This window comes from Calliopsis andreniformis, unplaced genomic scaffold, assembly GCF_051401765.1.
Source record: "Calliopsis andreniformis isolate RMS-2024a unplaced genomic scaffold, iyCalAndr_principal scaffold0002, whole genome shotgun sequence".
Lineage (NCBI taxonomy): Eukaryota > Metazoa > Arthropoda > Insecta > Hymenoptera > Andrenidae > Calliopsis > Calliopsis andreniformis.
In genome coordinates, this window is record NW_027480423.1 from 14970100 (window position 1) to 14986382 (window position 16283).

The window sequence follows — 16283 nt, forward strand, 5'->3', positions numbered from 1 at the left end:
AAAACTGTTGTATTTTTATTGCATTTTATGCTTCGGGCATTGACTTCTAAGGCCCTAACTATTCAATCTGTTGGAGCAACGCCCTAGGGTGAAGCCAAGGTTGCCCGGAAAGTAGAAATGACCATAACTTTCATACTGGTTGCTATTATTCGTCTTATATGATGGAAAACCTGTTGTATTTATATCTTATTTTATGCTTCTGGCGTTCACTTCTTAGGCCCTAACTATTCGATCTGGTGGAACAACGGCCTAGGGTGAAGCCTAGGTTGCCCGGAACGTAGAATTGACCATAACTTTTACACTGGTAGCAATTATTCGTTTTATACGATGGAAAAACTGTTCTATTTACCTTGCATTTTATGCTTCGGGCGTTGACTTCTAAGACCCTAACTATTCAATCTGTTGGACCAACGCCCTAGGGTGAAGCCTAGGTTGCCCGGAAAGTAGAAATGACCAAAACTTTCACACTGGTAGCAATTATTCGTTTTATACAATGGAAAAACTGTTCTATTTATTCTGTATTTTATGCTTCGGGCGTTGTCTTCTAAGGCCCTAACTATTCCATCAGGTGGAACAACGCCCTAGGGTATAGCCTAGGTTGGCCGGAAAGTAGAAATGACCATAACTTTCACACTGGTAGCAATAATTTGTTTTATACGATGGAAAAGCTGTTGTATCTATATCGTATTTTATGCTTCTGGCGTTGACTTCTTAGGCCCTATCTGTTCCATCATGTGGAACAACGCCCTAGGGTGAAGCCTAGGTTTCCCGGAAAGTAGAAATGACCATAACTTTCATACTGGTTGCAATTATTCGTTTTATATGATGGAAAAACTGTTGTATTTATATTGTATTTTATGCTTCGGGCATTGACTTCTAAGGCCCTAACTATTCAATCTGTAGGAGCAACGTCCTAGGGTGAAACCTAGGTTGCCCGGAAAGTAGAAATGACCATAACTTTTACACTGGTAGCAATTATTCCTTTTATACGATGGAAAAACTGTTCTATCTATTCTGTATTTTATGCTTCGGGCGTTGACTTCTAAGGCCCTAACTATTGGATCTGGCGGCCCAACGCCCACGAGTGAAGCATAGGTTGCCTGCTACGTAGAAATGACCATCACTTTCAAATTGGTTGCAATTATTCCTGTTATATGATGGAAAAACTGTTTTATTTTTATTGCATTTTATGCTTCGGGCATTGACTTCTAAGGCCCTAACTATTCAACCTGTTGGAGCAACGCCCTAGGGTGAAGCCTAGGTTGCGGGAAAGTAGAAATGACCATAACTTTCATACTGGTTGCAATTATTCGTTTTACATGATGGAAAAATTGTTGTCTTTATATTGTATTTTATGCTTCTGGCGTTCACTTCTTAGGCCCTAACTATACGATCTGGTGGAACAACGGCCTAGGGTGAAGCCTAGGTTGCCCGGAACGTAGAAATGGCCACTTCTTTCACACTGTTTGCAATTATTCATTTAATACGATGGAAATGCTGTTGTATTTATATCGTATTTTGTGCTTCGGGCGTTGACTTCTTAGGCCCTAACATTTCGATCTGGTGGAGCAACGCCCTACAGTGTAGCCTAGGTTGCCCGGAACGTAGATATGACCATAACCTTCACACAGTTTGCAATAATGCGTTTTATACGGTGTAAAGGCTGTTGTATTTATTTTGTATTTTATTCTTCTGGTGTTGACTTCTTAAGCCCTAACTATTCGATCTGGTGGAACAACGCCGTAGAGTGAAGCCTAGGTTGCCCGGAACGTAGAAATGACCATAACTTCCACACTGGTTGCTATCATTCGTTTTATACGATAGAAAAACTGCTATATTTATATTGTATTTTATGCTTCTGGCGTTGACTTCTTAGGCCCTAACTGTTCGATCTGGTGGAACAACGCCGTACAGTGAAGCCTAGGTTGCCCGGAAAGTAGAAATGACCATAACTTTCACACTGTTTGCAAATATACATTATATACGATGGAAAAGCTGTTGTATTTATATTGTGTTTTATGCTTCTGGCGTTGACTTCTTAGGCCCTAACTATTTAATCTGGCAGAGCACCGCCCTAGAGTGAAGCATAGGTTGCCCGGAACATGGAAATGACCATTACTTTCACACTGTTTGCAAATATACATTATATACAATGGAAAAACTGTTCTATTTATTTTGTATTTTATGCTTCTGGGGTTCACTTCTTAGGCCCTAACTATTTGATCTGGTGGTACAACGCCCTAGGGTGAAGCCTAGTTTGCCCGGAACGTAGAAATGAACATAACTTTTACACTGGTTGCTATCATTCGTTTTATACGATAGAAAAACTGCTATATTTATATTGTATTTTATGCTTCTGGCGTTGACTTCTTAGGCCCTAACTGTTCGATCTGGTGGAACAACGCCGTACAGTGAAGCCTAGGTTGCCCGGAAAGTAGAAATGACCATAACTTTCACACTGGATGCAATTACTCGTTTTATACGATGGAAAAACTGTGGCACCTTTATTGTATTTTATTCATCTGGGGTTGACTTCTAAGGCCGTAGCTATTAGGTGTGGTGGAGCAACGCCCTAGAGTGACGCCTAGGTTGCCCGGAACGTAGAAATGACCAATACTTTCACAATGTTTGCAATTATTCATTTTATACGATGGAAAAGCCTTTGTACTTATATTGCATTTTATTCTTCTGGCGCTGACTTCGTAGGCCCTAACTATTCGATCTGGTGGAACAACGCCCTAGAGTGTAGACTAGGTTGCCCGGAACATGGAAATAACCACAACTTTCACACTGGTTGCTATTATTCGTTTTATACGGTTGAAAAACTGTTATGTTTATATTGTATTTTATACTTCTGGCGTTGACCTCTGAGGCCGTTGCTATTCGATGTGGTGGAAGAACGCCATAGAGTGAAGCCTAGGTAGCCCGGAACGTAGAAATGTCCATATCTTTCGCACTGTTTGCAATTATTCATTTTATACGATGGCAATGCTGTTGTATTTATATTGTATTTTATGCTTCTGGCGTTGACTTCTTAGGCCCTAACTATTCGATCTGGTGGAGCAATGCCTCAGAGATAAGTCTAGGATGCCCGAAACGCCGAAATGATCATTACTATCACGCTTGTTGCAATTATTCCTGTTATACGATGAAAAGACTGTTGCATTTTTATTGTGTTTTATGCTTCAGTCGTAGACTTCTAAGGCCGTAGCTATTCGATATGTTGGAGCACCGCCCTAGAGTGAAGCCTAGGTTGCTCGGAACGTAGAAATGGCCACTACTTTCACACTGTTTGCTATTATTCGTTTTATACGATGGAAAAACTGTTATATTTATATTGTATTTTATGCTTCTGGCGTTGACTTCTAAGGCCCTATCCATTCGATCTGGTGGAGCAACGCCCTAGAGTGAAGCCTAGGTTGCCCGGAACGTAGAAATGACCATAACTATCACACTGGTTGCTATCATTCGTTTTATATGATGGAAAAACTGTTGTATTTATATTGTATTTTATGCTTCTGGCGTTTACTTCTTAGGCCTTAACTATTCGATCTGGTGGAGCACCGCCCTAGAGTGAAGCATAGGTTGCCCGGAACGTAGAACATACCATTACCTTCACACTGGTTGCAATTATTCCTGTTATACGATGCAAAAACTGTTGCATCTTTATTGTATTTTATGCTTCTGGCGTTGACTTCTAAGGACCTAGCTATTCCATCTGGTGGAGCAACGCCCTAGAGTGAAGCCTAGGCTGGCTCGAACGTAGAAATGACCATAACTTTCACACTGGTTGCTATTATTCGTTTTGTACGATGGAAAAACTGTTATATTTATATTGTATTTCATGCCTCTGGCGGTGACTCCTCAGGCCCTAACTATTAGATCTGGTGGAACAACGCCCTAGGGTGAAGCCTAGGTTGCCCGGAACGTAGAAATGACCATAACTTTCACACTGGTTGCTATCATTCGTTTTATACGATAGAAAAACTGTTATATTTATATTGTATTTCATACTTCTGGCGTTGACTTCTTAGGCCCTAACTATTCGATCTGGTGGAGCAATGCCTCAGAGATAAGTCTAGGATGCCCGAAACGCCGAAATGGTCATTACTATCACGCTTGTTGCAATGATTCCTGTTATACGATGAAAAGACTGTTGTATTTTTATTGTGTTTTATGCTTCAGTCGTAGACTTCTAAGGCCGTAGCTACTCGATATGTTGGAGCACCGCCCTACAGTGAAGCCTAGGTTGCTCTGAACGTAGAATTGACCGGTACTTTCACACTGTTTGCAGTTATTCCTGTTATACGATGGAAAAACTGTTGCATCTTTATTGTATTTTATGCTTCTGGCGTTGACTTCTAAGGCCCTAACTACTCGATCAGGTGGAGCAACGCCCTAGAGTGAAGCCTACGATCCTCGGAATGTAGAAATGACCATAACTTTCACACTGGTTGCAATTATTCATTTTATACGATGGAAAAACTGTTGTACTTATTTTGTATTTTATTCTTATGGCGTTGAATTCTAAGTCCCTAGCTATTCGATCTGGTGGAGCAACACCCTAGAGTGAAACCTAGGTTACCTGTAACGGAGAAATGACCAGTACTTTCATACTGTTTGCAGTTATTCCTGTTATACGATGGAAAAACTTTTGCATCTTTATTGTATTTTATGCTTCTGGCGTTGACTTCTAAGGCCCTAGCTATTCGGTTTGGTGGAGCAACGCCCTAGAGTGGAACCTAGGTTGCCCGGTACGTAGAAATGACCATTACATTCACACTGGTTGCAATTATTCCTGTTATACGCCGGAAAAACTGTTGTATTTTTATTTTATTCTGTGCTTCTGGCGTTTAATTCTAAGGCCCTAACTGTTTGATCTCATGGAACAACGCCCTAGAGTGAAGCCTAGGTTGCCCAGAAAGTAGAAATGACCATAACTTTCACACTGGTTGCTATTATTCGTTTTATACGATGGAAAAACTGTTATATTTATATTGTATTTTATGCTTCTGGCGTTGACTTCTAAGGCCCTATCCATTCGATCTGGTGGAGCAACGCCCTAGAGTGAAGCCTAGGTTGCCCGGAACGTAGAAATGACCATAACTATCACACTGGTTGCTATCATTCGTTTTATATGATGGAAAAACTGTTGTATTTATATTGTATTTTATGCTTCTGGCGTTTACTTCTTAGGCCTTAACTATTCGATCTGGTGGAGCACCGCCCTAGAGTGAAGCATAGGTTGCCCGGAACGTAGAACATACCATTACCTTCACACTGGTTGCAATTATTCCTGTTATACGATGCAAAAACTGTTGCATCTTTATTGTATTTTATGCTTCTGGCGTTGACTTCTAAGGACCTAGCTATTCCATCTGGTGGAGCAACGCCCTAGAGTGAAGCCTAGGCTGGCTCGAACGTAGAAATGACCATAACTTTCACACTGGTTGCTATTATTCGTTTTGTACGATGGAAAAACTGTTATATTTATATTGTATTTCATGCCTCTGGCGTTGACTCCTCAGGCCCTAACTATTAGATCTGGTGGAACAACGCCCTAGGGTGAAGCCTAGGTTGCCCGGAACGTAGAAATGACCATAACTTTCACACTGGTTGCTATCATTCGTTTTATACGATAGAAAAACTGTTATATTTATATTGTATTTCATACTTCTGGCGTTGACTTCTTAGGCCCTAACTATTCGATCTGGTGGAGCAATGCCTCAGAGATAAGTCTAGGATGCCCGAAACGCCGAAATGGTCATTACTATCACGCTTGTTGCAATGATTCCTGTTATACGATGAAAAGACTGTTGTATTTTTATTGTGTTTTATGCTTCAGTCGTAGACTTCTAAGGCCGTAGCTACTCGATATGTTGGAGCACCGCCCTACAGTGAAGCCTAGGTTGCTCTGAACGTAGAATTGACCGGTACTTTCACACTGTTTGCAGTTATTCCTGTTATACGATGGAAAAACTGTTGCATCTTTATTGTATTTTATGCTTCTGGCGTTGACTTCTAAGGCCCTAACTACTCGATCAGGTGGAGCAACGCCCTAGAGTGAAGCCTACGATCCTCGGAATGTAGAAATGACCATAACTTTCACACTGGTTGCAATTATTCATTTTATACGATGGAAAAACTGTTGTACTTATTTTGTATTTTATTCTTATGGCGTTGAATTCTAAGTCCCTAGCTATTCGATCTGGTGGAGCAACACCCTAGAGTGAAACCTAGGTTACCTGTAACGGAGAAATGACCAGTACTTTCATACTGTTTGCAGTTATTCCTGTTATACGATGGAAAAACTTTTGCATCTTTATTGTATTTTATGCTTCTGGCGTTGACTTCTAAGGCCCTAGCTATTCGGTTTGGTGGAGCAACGCCCTAGAGTGGAACCTAGGTTGCCCGGTACGTAGAAATGACCATTACTTTCACGCTGTTTGCAAATATACATTATATATTGTGGAAAATCTGTTGTATTTATGTTGTATTTTATGCTTCTGGCGTTGACTTCTTAGGCCCTAACTATTTGTTCTTATGGAGCACCGCCCTAGAGTGAAGCCTAGGTTGCGCGGAACGTAGAAATGACCATAACTTTCACACTGGTAGCAATTATTCGTTTTATACGATGGAAAAACTGTTTTATTTATTTTGTATTTTATGCTTCGGGCATTGACTTTTAAGGACCTAACTATTCAATCTGTTGGAGCAACGCCCTAGAGTGAATCCTAGGTTGCCCGGAACCTAGAAATGCCCATTACATTCACACTGTTTGCTATTATTCCTGTTATACGATGGAAAAACTGTTGTATTTTTATTGTATTCTATGCTTCTGGCGTTTAATTCTAAGTCACTAGCTATTTGATCTGGTGGAGCAACGACCTAGAGTGAAGCCTAGGTTGCCCGGAACGTAGAAATGACCATTACTTTCACAATGTTTGCAATTATTCATTTTATACGATGGAAAAACTGTTGTATTCATATTGTATTTTATGCTTCTGGCGTTGTCTTCTAAGGTACTAACTATTCGATCTGGTGGAGCAATGCCTCAGAGATAAGTCTAGGATGCCCGAAACGCCGAAATGATCATTACTATCACGCATGTTGCAATTATTCCTGTTATACGATGAAAAGACTGTTGTATTTTTATTGTATTTTATGCTTCAGTCGTAGACTTCTAAGGCCGTAGCTATTCGATATGTTGGAGCACTGCCCTAGCGTGAAGCCTAGGTTGCTCGGAACGCAGAAATGACCATTACTTTCACACTGGTTGCAATTATTCGTTTTATACGATGGTAAAACTGTTGTATTTATATCGTATTTTATGCTTCTGGCGTTGACTTCTTAGGACATAACTATTCAATCTGGTGGAGCATCGCCCTGGATTGAAACCTAGGTTGCCCGGAACGTAGAAATGACCATTACTTTCACACTGATTGCAATTATTCCTGTTATACGATGGAAAAACTGTTGTATTTTAATTGTATTTTATGCTTTTAGCGATGAATTATAAGTCCCTAGCTATTCAATCTGGTGCAGCAACGCCATAGAGTGACGCCTAGGTTGCTCGGAACGTAGAAATGACCATTACTTTCACACTGGTAGCAATTATTCGTTTTATACGATGGAAAAACTGTTCTATTTATTTTGCATTTTATGCTTCCGGCATTGACTTCTAAGGCCCTAGCTATTCAATCTGTTGGAGCAACGCCCTAGGGTGAAGTCTAGGTTGCCCGGAAAGTATAAATGACCACATCTTCAATACTGGTTGCAATTATTCGTTTTATACGATGAAAAAACTGTTGTATTTATATTGTATTTTATGCTTCTGGCGTTCACTTCTTAGGCCCTGACTATTCGATCTGGTGGAACAACGCCCTAGGGTGAAGCCTAGGTTGCCCGGAACGTAGAAATGACCATTACTTTCACAATGTTTGCAATTATTCACTTTATACGATAGAAAAACTGTTATATTTATATTGTATTTTATGCTTCTGGCGTTGACTTCTTAGGCCCTAACTGTTCGATCTGGTGCAACAACGCCCTAGGGTGAAGCCTAGGTTGCTCGGAAAGTAGAAATGACCATAACCTTCACACTGGTTGCAATTATTCGTTTTATACGATGGAAAAGCTGTGGCACCTTTATTGTATTTTATTCATCTGTGGTTGACTTCTAAGGCCATAGCTATTAGGTGTGGTGGAGCAACGCCCTATAGTGACGCCTAGGTTGCCCGGAACGTAGAAATGACCATTATTTTCACAATGTTTGCAATTATTCACTTTATGCGATGGAAAAACTATTGTACTTATATTGTATTTTATTCTTCTGGCGTTGACTTCTTAGGCCCTAAATATTCGATCTGGTGGAACAACGCCCTAGAGTGAAGACTAGGTTGCCCGGAACATGGAAATGACCATTACTTTCACACTGTTTGCAAATATACATTATATACGATGGAAAAGCTGTTGTACTTATATTGAGTTTTATGCTTCTGGCGTTGACTTCCTAGGCCCTAACTATTTAATCTGGTAGAGCACCGCCCTAGAGTGAAGCATAGGTTGCCCCGAACGTAGAACATACCATTACCTTCACACTGGTTGCAATTATTCCTGTCATACGATGCAAAAACTGTTGCATCTTTATTGTATTTTATGCTTCTGGCGTTGACTTCTAAGGCCCTAACTATTCCATCTGGTGGAGCAACGCCCTAGAGTGAAGCCTAGTCTGCACGGAACGTAGAAATGACCATAACTTTCACACTGGTTGCTATTATTCGTTTTATACGATGGAAAAACTGTTTTATTTATTTTGTATTTTATGCTCCGGGTATTGACTTTTAAGGCCCTAACTATTCAATCTGTTGGAGAAACGCCCTAGAGTGAATCCTAGGTTGCCCGGAACGTAGAAATGACCATTACATTCACACTGTTTGCTACTATTCCTGTTATACGGTGGAAAAACTGTTGCATTTTTATTGTATTCTATGCTTATGGCATTGACTTCTAAGGCCCTAACTATTCGATCTGGTGGAGCAACGCCCTAGAGTGAAGCCTAGGTTGCCCAGAACGTAGATATGACCATAACTTTCACACTGGTTGCAATTATTCGTTTTATACGATGGAAAAGCTGTTGCATCTTTATTGTATTTTATTCATCTGGGGTTGACTTCTATGGCCGTAGCTATTAGATGTGGTGGAGCAACGCCCTAGACGGACGCCTAGGTTGCCCGGAACGTAGAAATGACCATTACTTTAACAATGTTTGCAATTATTCATTTTATACGATGGAAAAACTGTTGTACTTATATTGTATTTTATTCTTCTGGCGTTGACTTCTTAGGCCCTAAGTATTGGATCTGGTGGAACAACGCCCTAGGGTGAAGCCTGGGTTGCCCGGAACATGGAAATGACCATTACTTTCACACTGTTTGCAAATATACATTATATACGATGGAAAAGCTGTTGTATTTATATTGTATTTTATGCTTCTGGCGTTGACTTCTTACGCCCTAACTATTTAATCTGGTAGAGCACCGCCCTAGAGAGAAGCATAGGATGCCCGGGACGTAGAACATACCATTACCTTCACACTGGTTGCAATTATTCCAGTTATACAATGGAAAAACTGTTGCATCTTTATTGTATTTTATGCTCCTGGCATTGACTTCTAAGGCCCTAACTATTCGATCTGGTGGAGCAACGCCCTAGAGTGAAGCCTAGGTTGCCCAGAACGTAGATATGACCATAACTTTCACACCGGTAGCAACTATTCGTTTTATACGATGGAAAAACTGTTGTATTTATTTTGTATTTTATGCTACGCGCGTTGACTTCAAAGGCCCTAACTATTCAATCTGTTGGTGCAACGCCCTAGAGTGAAGCCTAGGTTGCCTGGAACGTAGAAATGAACATAACTTTCACACTGATTGCTATTATTCGTTTTATACGATGGTAAACTGTTACATTTATATTGTATTTTATTCATCTGGGGTTGACTTCTAAGGCCGTATCTATTAGGTGTGGTGGAGCAACGCCCTAGCGTGAAGCCTAGAGTGCCCGGTACGTAGAAATGACCATCACTTTCAAACTGCTTGCAATTATTCCTGTTATATGATGGAAAAACTGTTGTATTTTTATTGCATTTTATGCTTTTGGCATTGACTTCTAAGGCACTAACTATTCAATCTGCTGGAGCAACGCCCTATCGTGAAGCCTAGGTTGCCCGGAAAGTAGAAATGACCATAACTTTCATACTGGTTGCAATTATTCGTTTTATATGATGGAAAAACTGTTGTATTTATATTGTATTTTATGCTTCGGACGTTGACTTCTAAGGCCCTGACTGATTGATCCAGTGGAGCAACGCCCTAGAGTGAAGCCTAGATTGCCCGGAACGTTGAAATGACCATAACCTTCACACTGGTTGCAATTACTCGTGTTATACGATGGAAAAACTGTTCTATTCATTTTGTATTTTATGCTTCTGGCGGTGCCTTCCTAGGCCCTAGGTGTTCGATCTGGTGGAACAACGCCCTGGAGTGAAGCCTACGTTGCCCGGAACGTAGAAATGACCACAACTTCCACACTGCCATCAATTATTCGTTTTATATGATGGAAAAACTGTTGTATTAATATTGTATTTTATGCTTCTGGCGTTCACTGCTTAGGCCATAACTATTCGATCTGGCGGAACAACGCCCTAGGGTGAAGCCTAGGTTGCCCGGAACGTAGAAATGACCATAACTTTTACACTGGTAGCAATTATTCGTTTTATACAATCGAAAGACTGTTCTATTTATTTTTCATTTTATGCTTCGGGAGTTGACTTGTAAGGGCCTAACTGATTGACCTGGTGGAGCATCGCCCTAGAGTGAAGCCTAGATTGACCGGAACGTTGAAATGACCATTACATTCACACTGTTTGCAAATACACATTATATACGATGGAAAATCTGTTGTATTTATGTTGTATTTTATGCTTCTGGCGTTGACTTCTTAGGCCCTAACTATTTTATCTGGTGGAGCACCGCCCTAGGGTGAAGCCTAGGCTGCCCGGAAAGTAGAAATGACCATAACTTTCATACTAGTTGCAATTATTCGTTTTATATGATGGAAAAACTGTTGTACTTATAATGTATTTTATGCTTCGGGCATTGACTTCTAAGGCCCTAAATATTCAATCTGTAGGAGCAACGCCCTAGGGTGAAGCCTAGGTCGCCCGAAAAGTTGAAATGACCATATCTTTCACACTGGTTGCAATTATTCATTTTATACGATGGTAAAACTCTTGTACTTATATTGTATTTTATTCTTAAGGCGTTGAATTCTAAGGCCCTAACTATTCGATCTGGTGGAGCAACGCCCTCGAGTGAAGCCTAGGTTGCCCGGTACGTAGAAATGACCATCACTTTCACACTGGTTGCTATTATTCGTTTTATACGATGGAAAAACTGTTATATTTATATTGTATTTTATTCTTATGGCGCTGAATTCTAAGTCCCTAACTATTCGATCTGGTGGAACAACGCCCTAGAGTGAAGACTAGGTTGCCCGGAACATGAAAATAACCACAACTTTCACACTGGTTGCTATTATTCGTTTTATACGGTTGAAAAACTGTTATGTTTATATTGTATTTTATGCTTCTGGCGTTGACCTCTGAGGCCGTTGCTATTCGATGTGGTGGAAGAACGCCATAGAGTGAAGCCTAGGTAGCCCGGAACGTAGAAATGTCCATATCTTTCGCACTGTTTGCAATTATTCATTTTATACGATGGCAATGCTGTTGTATTTATATTGTATTTTATGCTTCTGGCGTTGACTTCTTAGGCCCTAACTATTCGATCTGGTGGAGCAATGCCTCAGAGATAAGTCTAGGATGCCCGAAACGCCGAAATGATCATTACTATCACGCTTGTTGCAATTATTCCTGTTATACGATGAAAAGACTGTTGCATTTTTATTGTGTTTTATGCTTCAGTCGTAGACTTCTAAGGCCGTAGCTATTCGATATGTTGGAGCACCGCCCTAGAGTGAAGCCTAGGTTGCTCGGAACGTAGAAATGGCCACTACTTTCACACTGTTTGCAATTATTCATTTAATACGATGGAAATGCTGTTGTATTTATATCGTATTTTATGCTTCGGGCGTTGACTTCTTAGGCCCTAACATTTCGATCTGGTGGAGCAACGCCCTACAGTGTAGCCTAGGTTGCCCGGAACGTAGATATGACCATTACATTCACACTGGTTGCAATTATTCCTGTTATACGCCGGAAAAACTGTTGTATTTTTATTTTATTCTGTGCTTCTGGCGTTTAATTCTAAGGCCCTAACTGTTTGATCTCATGGAACAACGCCCTAGAGTGAAGCCTAGGTTGCCCAGAAAGTAGAAATGACCATAACTTTCACACTGGTTGCTATTATTCGTTTTATACGATGGAAAAACTGTTATATTTATATTGTATTTTATGCTTCTGGCGTTGACTTCTAAGGCCCTATCCATTCGATCTGGTGGAGCAACGCCCTAGAGTGAAGCCTAGGTTGCCCGGAACGTAGAAATGACCATAACTATCACACTGGTTGCTATCATTCGTTTTATATGATGGAAAAACTGTTGTATTTATATTGTATTTTATGCTTCTGGCGTTTACTTCTTAGGCCTTAACTATTCGATCTGGTGGAGCACCGCCCTAGAGTGAAGCATAGATTGCCCGGAACGTAGAACATACCATTACCTTCACACTGGTTGCAATTATTCCTGTTATACGATGCAAAAACTGTTGCATCTTTATTGTATTTTATGCTTCTGGCGTTGACTTCTAAGGACCTAGCTATTCCATCTGGTGGAGCAACGCCCTAGAGTGAAGCCTAGGCTGGCTCGAACGTAGAAATGACCATAACTTTCACACTGGTTGCTATTATTCGTTTTGTACGATGGAAAAACTGTTATATTTATATTGTATTTCATGCCTCTGGCGTTGACTCCTCAGGCCCTAACTATTAGATCTGGTGGAACAACGCCCTAGGGTGAAGCCTAGGTTGCCCGGAACGTAGAAATGACCATAACTTTCACACTGGTTGCTATCATTCGTTTTATACGATAGAAAAACTGTTATATTTATATTGTATTTCATACTTCTGGCGTTGACTTCTTAGGCCCTAACTATTCGATCTGGTGGAGCAATGCCTCAGAGATAAGTCTAGGATGCCCGAAACGCCGAAATGGTCATTACTATCACGCTTGTTGCAATGATTCCTGTTATACGATGAAAAGACTGTTGTATTTTTATTGTGTTTTATGCTTCAGTCGTAGACTTCTAAGGCCGTAGCTACTCGATATGTTGGAGCACCGCCCTACAGTGAAGCCTAGGTTGCTCTGAACGTAGAATTGACCGGTACTTTCACACTGTTTGCAGTTATTCCTGTTATACGATGGAAAAACTGTTGCATCTTTATTGTATTTTATGCTTCTGGCGTTGACTTCTAAGGCCCTAACTACTCGATCAGGTGGAGCAACGCCCTAGAGTGAAGCCTACGATCCTCGGAATGTAGAAATGACCATAACTTTCACACTGGTTGCAATTATTCATTTTATACGATGGAAAAACTGTTGTACTTATTTTGTATTTTATTCTTATGGCGTTGAATTCTAAGTCCCTAGCTATTCGATCTGGTGGAGCAACACCCTAGAGTGAAACCTAGGTTACCTGTAACGGAGAAATGACCAGTACTTTCATACTGTTTGCAGTTATTCCTGTTATACGATGGAAAAACTTTTGCATCTTTATTGTATTTTATGCTTCTGGCGTTGACTTCTAAGGCCCTAGCTATTCGGTTTGGTGGAGCAACGCCCTAGAGTGGAACCTAGGTTGCCCGGTACGTAGTAATGACCATTACTTTCACGCTGTTTACAAATATACATTATATATTGTGGAAAATCTGTTGTATTTATGTTGTATTTTATGCTTCTGGCGTTGACTTCTTAGGCCCTAACTATTTGTTCTTATGGAGCACCGCCCTAGAGTGAAGCCTAGGTTGCGCGGAACGTAGAAATGACCATAACTTTCACACTGGTAGCAATTATTCGTTTTATACGATGGAAAAACTGTTTTATTTATTTTGTATTTTATGCTTCGGGCATTGACTTTTAAGGACCTAACTATTCAATCTGTTGGAGCAACGACCTAGAGTGAATCCTAGGTTGCCCGGAACCTAGAAATGCCCATTACATTCACACTGTTTGCTATTATTCCTGTTATACGATGGAAAAACTGTTGTATTTTTATTGTATTCTATGCTTCTGGCGTTTAATTCTAAGTCACTAGCTATTTGATCTGGTGGAGCAACGACCTAGAGTGAAGCCTAGGTTGCCCGGAACGTAGAAATGACCATTACTTTCACAATGTTTGCAATTATTCATTTTATACGATGGAAAAACTGTTGTATTCATATTGTATTTTATGCTTCTGGCGTTGTCTTCTAAGGTACTAACTATTCGATCTGGTGGAGCAACGCGCTAGAGTGAAGCCTAGGTTGGCCGGAATGTAGAAATGTCCATAACTCTCACACTGGTTGCAATTATTCCAGTTATACGGTGGAAAAACTGTTGTACTTATATTGTGTTTTATTCTTATGGCGTTGAATTCTAAGTACCTAGCTATTCGATCTTGTGGAGCAACTCTCTAGAGTGAAGCCTAGGTTGCGCGGAACGTAGAAATGACCATAACTTTCACACTGGTTGCTATCATTCGTTTTATACGATGGAAAAACTGTTATATTTATATTGTATTTTATGCTTCTGGCGTCGACTTCATAGGGCCTAACTTTTCGATCTGGTGGAACAACGCCCTAGAGTGAAGCCTAGGTTACCCGGAACGTAGAAATGGCCATCACTTTCAAACTGTTTGCAGTTATTCCTGTTATATGATGGAAAAACTGTTGTGCTTTTATTGCATTTTATGCTTCGGTCATTGACTTTTAAGGACCTAACTAGTCAATCTGTTGGAGCAACGCCCCAGGGCGAAGCCTAGGTTGCCCGGAACGTAGAAATGACCATAACTTAAACACTGGTTTCTATTATTCGTTTTATACGATGGAAAAACTGTTCTATTTATTTTGTATTTAATGCTTCGCGCGTTGGCTTCTAAGGCCCTAACTGTTTGATCTGGTGGAGCAACGCCCTAGAGTGAAACCTAGGTTGCCCGGTACGTAGAAATGACCATCACCTGCAAACTGGTTGCAATTATTCGTTTTATACGATGGAAAAGTTGTTGTATTTATATCGTATTTTATGCTTCTGGCGTTGACTTCTTAGGCCCTAGCTATTCGATCTGGTGGAACGACGCGCTGGAGTGAAGCCTAGGTTGCCTGGAACGCAGAAATGACCATCACCTTCACACGGGTTGCAATTATTCCTGTTATAGGATGGAAATACTGTTGTATTTTTATTTTATTTTAGACTTCAGGTGTTGACTTCTGAGGCCGTAGCTATTCGATGGGGTGGAAGAACGCCATAGAGTGAAACCTAGGTTGCCCGGAACGTAGAAATGCGCACAAGTTTCATAGTGGTTGCAATTATTCGTTTTATACGATGGAAAAACTGTTGTATTTATATTGTATTTTATGCTTCTGGCGATCACTTCTTAGGCCCGAACTATTCGATCTGGTGAAGCAACGCCCTAGGGTGTAGCCTAGGTTGCCCGGAAAGTAGAAATGACCATAACTTTCATACTAGTTGCAATTATTCGTTTTATATGATGGAAAAACTGTTGTATTTATAATGTATTTTATGCTTCGGGCATTGACTTCTAAGGCCCTAACTATTCGATCTGGTGGAGCAACGCCCTAGTGTGAGGACTAGGTTGCCCGGAACGTAGAATTGGCCATCACTTTCAAACTGGTTGCAATTATTCCTGTTATATGATGGAGACACTGTTGTATTTTTATTGCATTTTATGCTTCGGGCATTGACTCCTAAGGCCCTAACTATTCAATCTGTTGGAGCAACGCCCTATCGTGAAGCCTAGGTTGCCCGGAAAGTAGAAATGACCACAACTTTCATACTGGTTGCAATTATTCGTTTTATATGATGTAAAAGCTGTTGTATTAATATTGTATTTTATGCTTCTGGCGTTCACTGCTTAGGCCCTAACCATTCGATCTGGTGGAGCAACGCCCTAGAGTGAAGACTAGATTGCCCGGAACATGGAAATGACCATTACATTCACACTGTTTGCAAATATACATTATATATGATGGAAAAGCTGTTGTATTTAT